Below are 17,095 nucleotides of genomic sequence, written 5' to 3'. Positions count from 1 at the left end.
GTAGACGTCTTGAGTCAGGTAGAGGTCATCCACGCATGATAGGAAGCTTTGTGAATGCTCGGATTTTCTGAGTGATCCTCCCACGAGATGTCCGGGTAATTGAAGTCACTCATGACAACCATAGTCCCGGAGCATGCAGCTTCAGCCAGTTCCTGGGTGAACTCCTGGTCCAGCTCTTGACTTTGGGTGGGAGGTCTGTAGTAGACTCCCACTGTTGTGTCCCCTGTGCCATGCTCCCCACGGATTTTAACCCAGAGGGTCTCCAGTCATCCACCCTGGTCGCTTGCAGGGGACATCAGCACATCAGCTTGCAGGGACGCGTACCTTTCCTGTACAGGAAGACTTCCTGGGCAGAGAATTAATATGCTTGCTGTTGTACCTGGCTCAAACAAAGATATGCTTGTCAGAACACTCATGGAAGGACTGAATATTCTTTGAAAAAGTAACAAAGATGGCAACTGTACATGGGTTCAAGTGAGATGTAAATGGATTTCACAGATTTTTTTAATTCAGTGAAATTCCCCATAAGCAGAAGGAAAGTAAAAGTTTGCAGACTAGTTCATAGTAGAGTTAACCACATTTTTTGTAAATTCAATCATACAGTTGTAATTGTCAGTGTCTTGAAAAGGTAGCAGTTAAACATGTTTATGGTAACTCAATTTTTAAGGCTACTTAAAGCAAAAACTTTAAAGAAGAAAGGAGAAAAGAGGTCAGTGCCACCATACATTGAGCAAAGGGGATGTAACTTTGTACAGAGGGATAAGTCCTCTGCTCTGTTTTAAGTTGCCATTATTTCATAGATTCAGGGAGTTGGAAGGGACCTCGGTGGGCCATCTAGTCCAACCCCCTGCCCCTGGCAGGCAAGAAAAGAGTCACCAACCCTGGGGTCATATGATCCCAGCCAGGTGCGTGTCCAGTCTCCTCTTGAAGACCCCCAAGGACGGGGTGAGCACCACCTCCCTTGGGAGCCCATTCCACATTCTGGCAACCCTGACCGTGAAGAACTTTTTCCTAATGTCCAGCCTAAACCTTCTCTCTAGTAGCTTATGGCCATGGTACCTTGTCATTCCAGGGGGTGCCCTGGTGAACAGATCATTGCCTACTTCATGTTGCTCTCCCCTTATGAATTTGTACGCCGCCACAAGGTCCCCTCTCAGCCTTCTCTCAGAGAGGCTGAAGAGGTTAAGGTCCCTTAGCCTTTCCTTATCACACCTTCCCTACAGGCCTCTGATCAGGTGAATGGCTCTTCTTTGGACCCTCTCCAAGTTGTCTGCATCCCGCTTGAACTTCAGCGTCCAGAACTGGACACAGTACTCCAGCTGTGGCCTGACCAGTGCCGCACAGAGGAAGAGAATCACTTCCCTGGACCTGTTTGTGAAGCACCTATGGATGCACGACGAGGTGCGATTGGCTCTGCCAACCACTTTATCACATTGGTGATTCATGTTCATTCTGGAGTCAACAGTGACTCCAAGTTCTTTTCCTGCCTCAGTGGAGTGGAGAAGGTTGCCCCCCAGTCTGTAGGTATGATGGCAGTTCATCCTCCCTAGATGCAGCACCTTGCAATGGTCCTTATTGAATTGCATCCTGTTGCTCTCTGCCCACTTCCCCAGCCTGTCTAGGTTGGCCTGGATCTAGGTCCTCCTCTCCAGGGTGTTAGCTGGACCTCGTAATTTTGTGTCATCCACAAATTTGGACAGGGTGCTTCCCACCCCTGCATCCAGATCACTGATGAAGATGTTGAACAGCACCGGTCCCAGAACTGAGTCCTGAGGGACTCCACTGCCCACATCTTTCCAGGTTGACACTGACCCATCCAATACTACCCTCTGAGTGTCACCCTTGATCCAATTTGGAACCCAGTCTACCATGTAATCATCCAAGGCAAATCCCCTCAGTTTATTTATAAGGGTGGTATGCAATACCTTGTCAAAGGCCTTCTTGAAGTCCAGATAGCTAACATCCACCTTGACTCCTGCATCTAAACTATTGGTGGCCTTGTCGTAAAAGGAAACTAGGTTAGTCAGGCAGGACCTGCCTGCTAAAAACCCATGTTGGTTGCCCCTCTGCATCACATTAGCCAGCGGGCTCCCACAGATGTGTTCCTTGATAATGTTTTCTAGGATTTTCCCAGGGATAGAGGTAAGGCTGACTGGTCTACAATTCCCTGGGTCCTTCTTCCTTCCCTTCTTAAAGATCAGGATGACGTTAGCCCTTTTCCAATCCTCCGGAACCTGACCCGAACACCATGAATGCTCATATATCCTTGCCAGTGGATCAGCTTTGGACCCGCTAATTCCTTCATTAGCCATGGGTGGAGTCCCTCCGGTCCTGGAGATTTGAATACGTCCGGTCCCTCCAAGTGTCTTTTTACTGTGTCAGCACTGACCATTGGTTGGCTGATGTTCCCTTTGTTGGTGTCTGTGATGTATGTTCAGGGTTTGTCTAGTTTCCCATTTAAGAAGATAGAGGCAAAAAATCTCATTGAAGAACTCTGCCTTGTCCCTGCTATCCATCACCAAGCCTCCCTGCCTGTCCTGTATGGGTTCTATGCTACCCTGCACCCTCTTTTTCTCCCAACGTACCTAAAGGACTTTTTATTGTCCTTAATCCCTGACACTAGCCTGAGTTCTAGAGTTGCCTTGGCCATCCTGACTGACTCCCTGCAGGTGTGGGCCAAAGAAGTATACTCCTCTTTGCTATCTACCCCCTGCTTCCATTTCCTGTATGCCTCTTTTTTTGCCCTTAAGGTATCTTGGATGCCCCTGATTAGCCAAAGGGGCTTCCTGACCCTCATGCCCCCTTTCCTCTGCTATGGGATTGACTCACTCTGAGCCCAAAGAATGGTTTCCTTGAGGAATGTCCACCCATCCTGGACCCTTAATGCATCTAAAGTTCTTAGCTCCTAGCACACTGCTAACCAATCCCCTGAGCCTATTAAAGTCAGCTTTTTTAAAGTCCAGTACCTGTGCCCTGCTGGGTATAATGGATCAGGGGGTCCATGCTATTGAGGATGAGATCGCAGACAGTCAGAGTGTTAGAATGTAGTGAGAAAATAGTAGTGCTAACTTAGTACTGCTAAGACTGATGGGGCAATGAAAGAGCAATTCAGTGGGCAGTGCAGTGTGATGCTGTTGCAATAAAAACAAATGCTATGCTGCTTTATGCACAAAGTGGTATCACTGGGAGGAGAGCAGGGAAAAGTCTCTTCCTTAAATATGCCTTCTCTACCTTAACTGTTTTTTTTTCTGTGCATTTTGGTACAGAGGGAAGCTGATAAACTAGAGGACACAAAAATTATAAAAGGATTAGAAGGCATAACAGCTAAAGAAAGAGTAAGCAAAATTAAATTGCACTGCTCTGAAAAGAGATAGCAAAGATGGTAGGATAGCTGTTTGTAAACACCAGAAGTAGAGTTACTCAGAAGTTCAAAGGGAGCTCACAAGGTGTAACCAGCCTATTGTATTTCCCCGAGACAACTTGGAATTTAAGACAACCCCCCAATAATTTGATTCTAGATATATTTTTGAAAAATAATTTAGACATCTGTTAGAATTTTCCAGGTAGACAATCTAATTTTAAGAGAGTCATCTTAAATTTTTCCTGCCCACCAGGACTGTAGCATGGCAAGTAGCAGCAAAGGGGCAGGTGGTAGGGGCATCAAGTGGCCTGATCACTGCCCCTCACTGTTTGTCTTCCCCCACCACTTGTCCCCCCTCCTGCTTACCCTGCACATCACCTACCCCCACCCCACACCTCTTACTTTCCTGTTGCAGCTCCAGCTGGGACCTTGCTCCCCCCATGCTGAATGGGGAAAAAAACCTCATCTTGGATTCAAACAGGTATGGTAAATTAAAATTGACATGTAACACAGATATTAGGGAAATTTTCTATCCTTCCAAGATGATTCAATTTATTCCTCATAGAAGTAACATTACTTATCAAATGTCACTATCTGTTAAAAATTTGATACAGAATTAGTTAATAAGCCAAATTCATGATGAATCCGGTGGTACCCAGGGGATAGAAATTGCCATATAAGTTGACTTTCAGTTCTTATTGTCCCCAAATGTCACAAGCCAGTCTGGTGAGGCAGACAAAATCACATACCACCTTGTGGCTGTGCTAGCAGTGAACTGTGATGCTGTGTATTTGTTAATCTGGAAAATGTAATAAAGGAATTAAAGGGATACTATTGCTTAGATGGGCAAACAAAATTACAATGTTATTTTTTAACCTAGAAACAAAATTAATTGGAAACAGAGCAAATAAGTGTTCAACCTAAGGGAAATGTAAACAAACAGTGGTGTTAGTAGAAATGGAAATAGATTTTTTTTTCAGTTTGAATCAATAGTAGTAGCTATGTAAAAAGCTTTACTTCAAAATATTAAATTTTCTATGAGTGCCTTTGTGGCTGTATTGCATTGTGTAACTTGAAACAGAAGTTTCTGACATGCAACACAAGCTTTGAAATTGCAGCAGCAGTTTCCAGCTCTCAGTCACTAGACTTGAGTAAGTTTATCTCAGTAGAGTCAGTGATGTTACTTTGGCATTGTGGTATTATGAAGCAGACACTTGTAGCCCAGAATTTAAGCAAAATAGTTTTCCTGTTATGAGGCCAGTTTGAAAAAAGCAAAAAACCTTATCTGTCCCCAAAAGAAACCTTTCACTCATGAGAAGTGCCCACTGGCTGCAGCTAAGTATAGAGAGGGAGAATCCCTCACAGAACCAGGGTTACAGGTGACTAGACTTATTTTTCTTGAAATGTGCCACATCTTATCCCAAGACAAGTTTTTCTGGAGAAATTTGGTAAAAGTCATTAAAATAGTTTAAAAGCTACAATGATTATTTATCTAGCTTTCTCTGTAGGCAGGGGGACCCCATGATTGTGTAAGGTCCTTTCCAGCCCTAATGTCTATGAAATCTATGTATAAAATTACTTAAATTAGAAATTCAAGACTAGTTTTATCGGCCTTGCTGAGGGAGTAATAGTATTTCTTGGGTTGAGCTTGGTATGGAAAATTACAATAGTTTATAAAACAGTACTATAAAAAATAGTAAAACTGGTTATGTAAAGAAGTAAATCTAATCCATAGTAAACAACTGTGTGAAGGACAAGAAAAAGATTGCCCAACCTATTCATCAGGAAACAAGGCGCTAGAGAAGTATATTCACAAAATGTATGGGGATATAATAAGTTGGGTAAGATATAATTTGTAAATAGCATAATGGCTGTCAACTGGGGGTATGTGTACCTCTAGAGGTACTTAAAAAGGTTGTAGGGGGTACACAGAATGAGTGAGAAAAAATTACAGTACGTCGGTGCCATTGGATTCACACAGATATAAGGAAAAGTGACTGTATCAGCAATTGACATTTTTTGGCTGATATAGCCAATTAATGTGCCCAATAAATGCCTCGTGCATGCGCTCAGCTGCAGCACAGCACGCAGGCAACCAGAAGTACAGCCCAGCAATGTGGAGAGCAGCTGGGTCCAGCTGGTAAGTCTGTTGTGAGAGAAGTGGAGGGGAGGTAGCAGCAGGCGGCATTTGGAGGTGGGGAGGGGGAGCTACAGTGAATTCTGGGGTGGCTGCAGCCCCCCACAGTCTCTCTTCCAGCCTAGCCCCCTGCTGGGAAGAGCCCGGCACTGCCCTGGCCCCAGCCTGCAGCGGCAGCCTGCCCTTGCCCCAGACAGATCTGAGGCTGCATGCTCCCCGTGCCCTCCCAGGGTGTGTGCAGTGACAGTTGTCCCCTGCCCCTGGACAAGCCACTCACAGCTCAGTCCTGCACTCTGCCCTGGCTGTGCAGTGTCTGCCCCTGTCCCTCCCCCAGTCCCAGCCCCACTTCTTGTCCCTCCCTCACTGCAGGGGCCTCAATCTGCCTCCCCCATGTCCCTTCCCCCACAACACACTTACCAGCCAGATGCTGCATATATTAATAATACATTTAATGTTAATTAGTGTAGCCCGCCTTATATCACATAACTGGTAACATTAAAAAACAAGAAAAAAATATAAAGGGGTGCATGAGCTGAGACCGAGACAGAAGGAGTACATTTGTTAAAAAGGTTGAAAACCCCTGTAGTACCAGAGGAAAAATGTATCTGTTATTGACTTAAAATGTGCTATGCCCATGCTCTCATCAAGGAGGTGGACTCGTAGGAGGGGCAAAAGGGGCAAAACAATTAAGGAGTTTGAGGATGTCTTCCAGGAGATTTAAAAGCTCTCTGAGTGCATCAATCTAGCTGAAAGAGTCCAGCCATCCTGTGAGTCATGCCCTTTGCAAAGTTTCCCTTGCTGAAAAGCAGAAGCTAAAAAAAGAGATAGATGAGGCTCATTGCTCTGAGAATCCTTGTGAGAGCAGAAAAACCAACCAAAGTTAGTCAGAAGACAGAGTAAAGATGCACCTTTTAGATCACCAATTCTGTGCAAACAGTATGCATAAGATAAACCCAGAGTTTTCAAACAGGAATCCATAGTGTTAAAAGGATTCTGCATTGTTGTGGTCTTTGAATTCTTTGCAAAAGAAGCATTGCTTATTATTTTTCTGTAGTCAAAAAAAGTGAAAATTAAGAGCTTGAATTTGCCAAGGGATGCCTTGAGTTTATTGAAGGGTGCCTTAGGTCCTAAAGGGTTGAGAACCACTGTCATAGGCTAACTAAATCATAGATGAACAAGCATCTGATTAAGTGAGCTTGGGCTCATGAAAACTTATGCATTTCTGATTCAATTAGTTCAGGGGTGGGCAAAATGGGGACCACACATTGGATACGCCCCGTCAGGTCATTCTATCCAGCCCACAGGGGCCCTAAGAAATGTAGAAAATGAATATTTATCTGCTCTTGGCTGCCTGTCATACCGCCCTTGCTGGCTTGCCAAAACTCAGTAAGCAGCCCTCCACCCAAAATAATTGCCTGTCCCTGAATTAGTCTATAAGGTGCATCTCTACTAAATCTTCTGCTTGACTTCAAACTAACACGACTAAAATCTCTCCAAGCAAAAGTGGCTATGTTTGTTGGTTATTGGAGGAAAAAAGATGAGACCCAGAAGAATTAAATAAATACATATTTTTAAATAAGGAACATTTTCTGCTACTTAGAAAAATTTGTGGCAATATAACTGATATTCCTGATGTGTCAGCAGTACTCAGGCAGGTACTTTTACTAAAACAGAACATACATTTATGCTCATAGAACACCCTTTCACGAGATCCTGTTTTTTCAGAGTATTAGTCTGGTTGTCTTCAGGATCTAATGCATTTCATAGGAAAATGCAACAAGCTTTGATCATGTGGAGAGTTCTAAGGTGTACATAGATTAAGTTTTCATGTGAGGGGAAAATGGTTGAAGACATAGCCTCCAAAAAAGCTTTGGAAAGAGCCATTGTTGTTGGAATAATAAACAAAAATATAAATTCTGGATATTAGAAATAAATTATTGCGAAAAAAGTTAACAGAGTCAGGTGTACAGGCAGATCTTAGGAAAAACGGGGTTATTACCATCATGCCTGCCCCCCTACCCAGGAGTCAAAGAAAGGGCATAAAGCATGTAGAGAAATTTGCATCAAATCTAGCTGCCCCACATGGAATCAGAGTGCTAATGTACAAAGATGACCAATATACAGAAAAAGGATATGGAGTCTGATCTATATTTAGCACTGTCAAATCACAGTAAGGCACCAGTGAAGTATGGGTTGTCACTTACTGACATTGTGTTCAACAGAGAACTGAAAACAAGAATGCCTGCATTGTTAGAAACTGATGTCAGAGTCACTGGGGACCTGAAGATATCTAAAGAGATAGATAAGGCAAAACAAACAACTCAACGTGATTTGGGGTCCTGACAGCTGCCACCACCTCATGAAAATGATACTGCACATATCTGGGATGAGGAACAATGCTGTAAACAGCAGCAGTGGTAAAAGGTAGTCAGGCACACACTGACTGTACAGGAATATACAACACAGTGACACAATGTACAAATCCCAGAGGGAGGGAGATGAAAGGGCACTGAATCAGCTGTTTAACCCAAAACTATCTCACATAGGCAACAACCATACCAGGGTGTGATGGCTGAGCTGTAGAACATGGTACAACTGTAATTCAAGGATTTATTCTTTTTGGTAATAGTGCTGATATTTAGAAGGAGACTCACAGGTCTACACAACAGTGTAGGTGTCAGTAAGAAATTAATTTGACATTGTTCATTTTAGTTAATCGATTAAGCAGAACTGTTTCAAATCTTGTTCGTATGTTTATGCTGTTAATTATGTTTGGAAGATGCAGGGAGCTAGTTAGAATCGTTTATAGTGCGCAGCAGCTCGTGACGTAATGCGGACACTGGGAGAATTAGACAATCTCTTTGATTGCTGAGCAGCTCAAAAGGGGGCATGGGGAAATTGGACACCCCTACTCCTTCAAAGAGACTTTTCAGGCTTAAGGATAGCTTGTTTATTTTTTTTCCTCTCTGATTTAAACTATCCGCTTGCTAGGTTTTCTTCTGGGCCAGGTTGAAGAAAGCCTTGGTTCTGACTCCTTTTATGGTGATGTTTGTGCTTTATAGAGTCAGGGTGCAGTGTTCTACTTTTCCCTCTATCTTCCCTGGGGGTTTTTTTCACCTGGTACTATAGCCTGAGCCCTCCTTATACAAACCTGTTTACATTTGTACACAAGGCAAGAATTAACGTTTAAGAAATAAACATTGCACTGCTGTTGTGTTGAGGAAAGGATTAAGACAGAGGTTGTAGTATAAAACTGGAGTAAAGAGAGTAGTGAATTAATAAGAATATATACCAAGTAAAAAAGGCAGAGTGACCACTGCATATATATTTGAATATCCCTTTTGTTACATATTGGATATTAACATGTATCCTGTTGGCCTTGAGAAGGAGCTTCTTTAATTAAATATTAATACTCATCACAACTAGGAGCCAAAACTAGATCTCCATTCTCTTTGCATATTAAAAAGAAAAATCTGACCAGAAGATCAGGAGTTGTAAGGGAATTGACTTACAGTCTGTATTTATGTATTTTATTGGCCCACTGTTAATAATTGTTCCCAGTCACTTCAAAGAATGGGTAGAGTTTTGTTCACCTCTTGGTAAGGTCATTTTAGTCTAGGCTGTTTGCATACCTGCTGATCTCCTGATGATATTTCAGCATCTGTAGCGGAAAACAGCAAGGATGATGGGAGCTATCTTGTTACTTCACTGGTACATAGTGCAGCTTCTTTACTATTTTATTTTCAATGTTTCTTTTATAACTCCTGAGCCCAATATGCCCTGCATGTCTCAGCCAAGTGTGGTCCTGTGTGCCTGATCCCACAGGAGATGTAACTAGAAATTTTGGTGCCCTTGGCAGAGATGCTAAGCTCTGCAGAGTCTTACCCTGTGTGCAGATTCTGCTACTTCTATTGCCTCATTACTGTAGGCACCATTCTGGTGCTCCTATAAATTCGTGCCCAGGGCTGATGCCCTGTTCACTGACTCCTAGATCCTTCCCCTCTTGCCACCCCTGTTCCCTGCTCCTCCTTTTCTGTTTGCTTTGCACTATTACAGTAGCAATGTTGCAAAAGTTCTAACAGCGCTGCTGGAATTACACTAGCATAGGGGACTCCTTTGGTTGCAAACTCTGTGTAACCTAGAGACCTTTGTAACCCCTATATCATCCACTTCTTTGGTTTCTTCTCTCCTTTGTATGCCAGTTGCAGGAAGTGACATAGCTGGATCTCCTTGTACTCCAGAGATCTCTACAGAGTAGATTTCCAGTGTAAACACCAGCAGCCCTGGGCTACTCTAAAATATGCCGAGGATCAAATAAACCATGAGCCAGGCCTAGAACTAGGGAAGCAGCAGGTGCTCCATCTTATCCTATGTTGAATGCAGGTAGGCTGAACAGAGAGATTTGAATGTCAAAGTGCCACACAAACTATAGTTCTGTCAAATTTGATTAATAAATGCTTAGTAACTCCATTGGAGTCCAGAACTTTTATATAGGAATGGTTCACAACTCAATTAGTTTGCAGTAGGAATTAAGAATGAGCCATTCAGCTACTTGCTGTAGCTTTTCCTTCAAAGCACAGGGTGCCAGTACTCCACTCGACGGTAAATATCCCTGATTAACTGACAAATACTCATCTTCACAGGGTGATAGGAACCTAACCCCGCAAGGAATCAAGATTCTACCATATATACATAAACTTCAGTGACACTTACTTTGAGTTGTTTTCCATTTGTATCTTCCTTTCATGAATTATTTTCCTAAATAATTGTGTCCATAATACAGTATTCCACCACAACGTTAGATACAATTAGTTTGGTAAATGTAGTTTGTTAAAGCTCATCATAAAAGGTTTCTTTAGCGATACCTCTCTTTTCTTAATAAATAACAAAAAATTGTTCCCATGTGGAGACCTTCTAACCAGTCTCAGTCTACAAGATGCTATTCTGCCCTACCTTCTTTGGCATACCAGTTCCTCACAAATCCAGAGTCTCTTTGCTATAAACCATGGAAAAACTATATGTGGAGTGAGGGTGCATTTGTTCTCAGATGTGGACACACATTCACATACTCTGGTGTTATTTACATTGGGGAGGGGGCTGTGGAAAGGATTTGGGGTTATGGTTGGTGGGGTGGGAGAGAGATGGGGCCAGGCTCCTGGCTCCATTGCATGTGGCTTTCACGGACCGTGTGTGAGCCTCATGAGATGCAGACCCTGTGCCCAGGCTTCAGACTCCTGCTGCCCCACCCTGGGTCTGCTGGCCCCAGAGCACTGGCATGGGCTCCGTGCTCCCACCTGCTACCACCACTCCCCTGCCATTTCCCTACTTTTCCTCCCACATACCTACCCACCACAACTGCTGTTGCTTCCCAGCTGCCACCATCACCATTCCCCTCAATGCTGCCACTTCCTGCAGCCCTCATTGCTCCCCCTGCCACTCCCCGTGCTGCCACTGCTTCCCATGGCCATCTGGCTGCTCCCCCTGCTTCTCTTTGCGCCACTGCCGCTTCCCGTGGCCCCATTGCTGCTCCCCCCATTACTTCCCATGCTCCTGCTGCTTCCTATAGCCCCGCTACCATCCTTGCTTCCCTCTCCCCCCCTTCCCACTGTGGCTCCAACCCAGCTCGGCCAGAACCATGGGGCTCCCAGCTGCTGGGCTGATTGCAGCAGTTTTCCCCCCCTCCCTCTGTCTGATCTTATCTTACTTTCCACACAGACAGAGGGAGGTAGGGGACAGCCCCAGGGTTGTGAGGCCAGAAGCTGCAGAAGGTGAAGCTGGGTCAGCCTTGCTGTTCAGCCACTGGGTCCTGCTACCAGCTCCCTTTGGGTCCTACTTCCCCTAGCTCCTGTCATCTTTGACAGGCAGCCAGCGACAGATAAAAAATAATTTTCTAACATTTTTAGGGGCCTCATGGACCAGATAGAATGGCCTGGTGGGCCAGATCTGGCTTGTGGGCTGTATTTTGCCTGCCTTTGCTTTAGTGTAAGAAAACACTCAAGGTCTACAAGCTTTTATCATGTAAGTTAAAATACGTTAATTTTTGTCTTTCTGTTGTATTTGATGTTAGAGTGAGACCCTAATCCAGGTATGTAGGATCCAAAAATTAAATTGTTTTCATGGTATCTTAGAAAATGGAGACGGAAGGGCTCTGAAGGGGTCTTCTAGTCCAGTGGTTCTCAGCCTTTTTTTACCAGGACCCATTTGTAAACATCAATGGCCAGTCCTGACCCAGTGCCCTTCACTCCTGAATACATGGGGGGGACCCAAGCAGCTCCTTGAACTCTGCCAGCTAGCAAGGGGAAAGCCACGGTTTTCCCATGTTTTTCTCCTTTAAAGGAGAATCCATTTTTAAAGTTTGTTCACAACGCTTTCGTATATTCTGGTGACCCACTTTTGGCTTGTGACCCATGGATTGAGAAACACTGATCTAATGTATCCCTCTGCTCCAGAGCAAAATCGACTATGGCTAAAACCATTCCTGATAAGTATTTGTCTAAACTGCTCTTAAAATCTTCCAGTAACAGAAATTCTACAACCTCACATGACAGTCTATTCTTGTACTTACTCTTTCCTTAGAGTCAAAATGCTTTTCTAATGTCTCATCTAAATCTTTGTTGCAGTTAAAGGCATTTCTTCTTGCCCTGTCCCCAGTGAACATGGAAAACATTTTATAACCTTCCTGTTTTTCATATTTGAAAAAAATGTTATCACATCTCCCTTCAGTCTCCTCTTCTCTAGACTAAACAAACTCACTTCTTTCAATCTTTCCTTTTAGGTCATGTTTTAAGACCTCTGATAATTTTTGTTGCTCACATCTGGACTCTCTTCATTTGGTTTCTTGTTGTGTGGTGCACAGCAGTGTCAGTACTCCAGTAGAAGACTTACCAGTCCCGAGAAAGCTAGAAAGATTATTAATTGTCTTAGATACAATATTTATGTTTATTATGTCTTTTTTTATAATGACATGACATTATAGACTCAAATGCAGTTTGTGATCTACTATAGCCTCTAGATCCTTCTCTTTGGAATTTCTGCCTAACCAACTGTTCTCCATTCACACAGTTTATGCCAATGTAAATAGAGTACTTTGCACTTGCCCTTACTGAATTTCATCCTATTTGTTTCAGTCTCTGTCTCCAATATAAAATTATTTTGAACTTCTAATCCTGTCCTCTAAAGTGCTTAAAAAGCCATTCTAGTTTAATATCATCTATACATTTAATAAGAGTACTCTTTAGTCCATCATCAAACTCATTAATAAAAATACTGACTAGATCCTGGGCAGACTGTTGTAGAGCCCCACTTGACACATCCTTCCAGTGTAAAAGTGAGTCGCTGATAACTACTTGCTGAGTACCGTTTCCCAGTCAATTGTGTATTTTCCTTATAGTTATTTCCTTTAAACCAGGAGTTGCTAAATTGCAGTTTGTAAGCCACATACATGTCCTAGGCAATTTAAATGTGTCTCTTGAATAAAGAAAACTGGTTAAATTAAAAAATATTTTTTTTCTCTGTCTCTTACTTTCTCATTTTCTATTTTTCATTTTCTTTGGGTTTTCCTTTTTATTTTCTCTGTCACTTAATGTCAAATTACTTTTTAAGGTAGAGTACCATGCTCAAATCACTGACTCTGTGGCATATGTACCTCAGAAGTATTCTCCTGCAGCTCTCAGACATGTCAATACCTTGATTTGTGACTAAAGGGGTTAGGAAGTTTGGCCATCCCTGCTCTGCACTGTATTTCCCTGGTTTACTTAAAATGATGTCAAATAGGACAATGGCAAAAACCTTACTGAAGTGTAGGTATATCATGTCTACAGTTTAATCTCTATTCATGAGGGCCGTTACCTTGTCAAAAAAGGGAATTATATTGGGTTGACAACCTGTTCTTCCCAAATCCATGTTGTTACTACTTATCACCTTGTTACCTTCTAGGTGCTTGTAAATATTTTGTTTATTTGTTCTAGAGTTTCAGGGAATTGAAGTTGGAGTGACTGAGCTATTATTCCTACTTCCTTTTTTTTAGAGAAAGGCACTGCATATGCCCTTTCCCTGATTTTAAGAATTGTCCCCACGCTCCGTGACATTTCTGAGATCATTGTTAGTGAGATTCCTTCAGAAAATTTAGGATAAGGTTCATCAAGCTTAGCTGATTTAAAAACATCTAACCTTTCTCAGTAGTCTCTAACCTGTTCCTTACTTATTCTAACATGAATTCTTGCCTTTTGATGTTAGTCATTTCTACAAGACTAACTTTTTAGTGAAGACTGAAGCAAAAACAAAATCATTAAAAACCTTGGTTTTCTTGGCATCATATGCTGTTACGTCTTCTTCCCCACTAAGTAGAAGAGCAACTCTATCCTTGGACTTCCTCTAACTGTGAATGTGTGAGATTTTCTTGTTACTTTTTATGTCTCTTCTAGTTCTTTCTGAATTTCTACCTTGGCTTTTTCTAATGTTGTCGCTAAACGGTTTTATCTTTTCATATTTATCCTTAATAGCATGATCTCCTTTCTACTGCTTGTATTTTGTTCCTTTTTCAGTTTTAGGTAATGGGATAGATCACAATTCAGTCAAGATGGTCTGTTGCTACTCTTCCTATCTATACTTTGTACTGAGAGAGTTAATGCGTGTGCCCTTACTTTTTTAAGGAACTGACAATTCTAAATACATCTCTCCTTTGCCCTGCCTTCCTATGGACATTGGAGTCAGGAGTGGACTGGCCAAGTTTGCCGATGACACCAAACTTTGGGGCAAAGCATCCACGCCAGAAGATAGGGGGGTGATCCAGGCTGACCTGGACAAGCTCAGCAAATGGGCAGATGACAATCTAATGGTGTTTAACACCGAAAAATGCAAGGTTCTCCACCTTGGGAGGAAAAACCTGCAGCATCCTTATAGGCTCAGCAGTGCTACGTTGGATAGCACTACAGAAGAAAGAGACTTGGGGGTCATCATTGACCACAAGATGAACATAAGCCTGCAATGCGATGCTGCGGCTAATAAAGTGACCAAAATGCTGGCTTGCATCCATAGATGCTTCTCGAGCAAATCCCGGGACGTCATTCTCCCCTTGTACTCGGCCTTGGTGAGGCCGCAGCTGGAGTACTGCGTCCAGTTTTGGGCTCCACAATTTAAAAAGGATGTGGAGAAGCTTGAGAGAGTCCAGAGGAGAGCCACGCACATGATCAGAGGTCAGGAAAACAGACCTTACAATGACAGGCTGAGAGACATGGGACTCTTTAGCCTGGAAAAGCACAGGCTCAGGGGTGATCTGATGGCCACGTATAAGTTTATCAGGGGTGACCACCAGGATCTGGGGGAACGTTTGTTCACCAGAGCGCCCCAAGGGATGACAAGGTCAAACGGTCACAAACTCCTGCAAGACCGTTTCAGGCTGGACATAAGGAAGAATTTCTTTACTGTCCGAGCCCCCAAGGTCTGGAACAGTCTGCCAGCGGAGGTGGTTCAAGCACCTACATTGAACACCTTCAAGAGTAAATTGGATGCTTATCTTGCTGGGATCCTATGACCCCAGCTGACTTCCTGCCCTTTGGGCAGGGGGCTGGACTTGATGATCTTCTGAGGTCCCTTCCAGCCCTGATGTCTATGAAATCTATGAAATCTATTGGAATCTTGCCTACCAATTCTCTGAGTTTTTTCTTAATTTCTAGGATGTCTGTTATTTATAGCACTTTTGATCTCCAAACTCTAAACCTCACAAGCAATTCAGCTGAGAAATATTAAAACTATGTTCAGCTCAACAATAATGTACAGTAGCAGGAACAGATGACCAAGCTTAATAGATCCAGCTCACTGGAAACACTCAAATTATTTTCTCTTATCTATTTGTCTTTTGTTTTGTTCTTTTCTTATTATTGATTTTTGTTCCTTAGATGTTAATGTGTAAATGCTGCTTTTGGAGATTTAATTCATTTACCAATTGATAAATCTCTTACTTCCTGGGTCTATTGGAAGGAAATGTTGCAGAGAATAAAGTTGTACCAATATTGTTTGAGAGTGGGTGATTAGTTTGCTCTAAACTCCCATTGAAGACTCCAGTGGGGTCTGAACTGGGTAACTATCAACTTTTGTACTAGAGTAGCACATAGGAACATGAGTCATTAAACAAATAATTAATTCACTGTAATAGGTGCTGTACCAACCAAAACCAAAAAAGGACTGTACCTGTCCCAAAGAATTTACAAACTGATGGGAAAGAAGATTATTTACAAGTAACTGTAATAGTTGTTTCCATTATCTGAAGTATTTGATCAGCAATTGTAATTCAGAAAAATCTGTATTATAATTTAAGTGGTAACTATCACTTGACACATGCTACATTAATTAATGGGATAAGGAAAATTATTAATGAAAAGTGAGGAAAATAAAATGTGCTAATAATGACAGAAGAATTTGAGATCAAATAACACACTGAATAGTTCTGAAGCTTGTGGCCTGCACATTTCCTCCCACTAACAGGAAGATTTGTATCCTGCTCAATAATTAAACTGATGTATGTACAGTGATATTTTCCTTCTAAGAAAGGTATTTACGAGGATAATACCAATGATATGTTCAAAACTGGAAACCTGTCAGCAAACAGTTACTTCAACAGTGTACTTTTAACATCAGCATGTGTAGAGTTTATCCAAGAGCCTGCAATTTAAAATATTAACACGTGGTATCATCCTTTTCCTGATACAGCTATCTTTGATGAAGGGGGTGTATCCCAGAAATGTATAAAACTCCAAGATCATTAAAAAGTTGGAAGACTCATACTTGGTATGAAGCCCTGTACCATAGGGCGTACCTGTACCTGTACACCCCAGTCCATCTGAAAAATCTTCAAAGGGAGCCTGCATTCCACTACATTCAAAATGACAAAGTGAAACAACAACTAAAGGATGTGGAAAGGCAATCATTGTAAGCCATCTGAACTGTTGGAAAGGGGCCAGCCCTCCTCATAAGCCAATTTGAATTCTTTGAAGAGTTAACACCCAAACATCAGTATGAGGTCTTTGAACTGGTGGCAAGCACACTGCATTATTACAGCTAGGTACAGTGGAGAAGGTCTGTGGGCTTTGGAATGGGCTGACCTATACTGAAGTTGAGAAACCCATCCCAGGCTCTCTCTGATTGGCAGTGGTGGGTTTTTGTTTCTTGTCATTATCCTGCTATTTATAAAAAGATGCATCCAATGATGCATCAAAATATAACTGCTCAGAATTATTTAATATTTTCTATGTTGTCATTAGAAAACTGTGACAAAAACATACAGTCGGCTCTAACAAATATATTTAAAAATGACTGTCCTTTTTCTTTAATCATCTTGGGCACACTGTAAATATTGGGTACTTTTATCCATATAATTAATCAGAACTAATTGCAGTAATGTGACTCAGACTGTAGTCGAGTGGAGTGGAGGAAGTACATTGCTTTACTTCGATCAACCATGCCTTGTCAATAGTGTAATCTTTCAAATAACAGCCAGGATATGACTAACACTTAACCAAAAATTAAGTGTCCTATAGTACATTTTTTGTCCAGGATCCTGAGACATGTTTTCTTACTTCAGCATGTTGGTTTGTATGCAA

This window comes from Crocodylus siamensis, chromosome 15, assembly GCF_052110815.1.
Source record: "Crocodylus siamensis isolate JL-2025a chromosome 15, ASM5211081v1, whole genome shotgun sequence".
Taxonomy (NCBI): Eukaryota; Metazoa; Chordata; order Crocodylia; family Crocodylidae; genus Crocodylus; species Crocodylus siamensis.
This window is presented reverse-complemented; position numbering follows the sequence as displayed.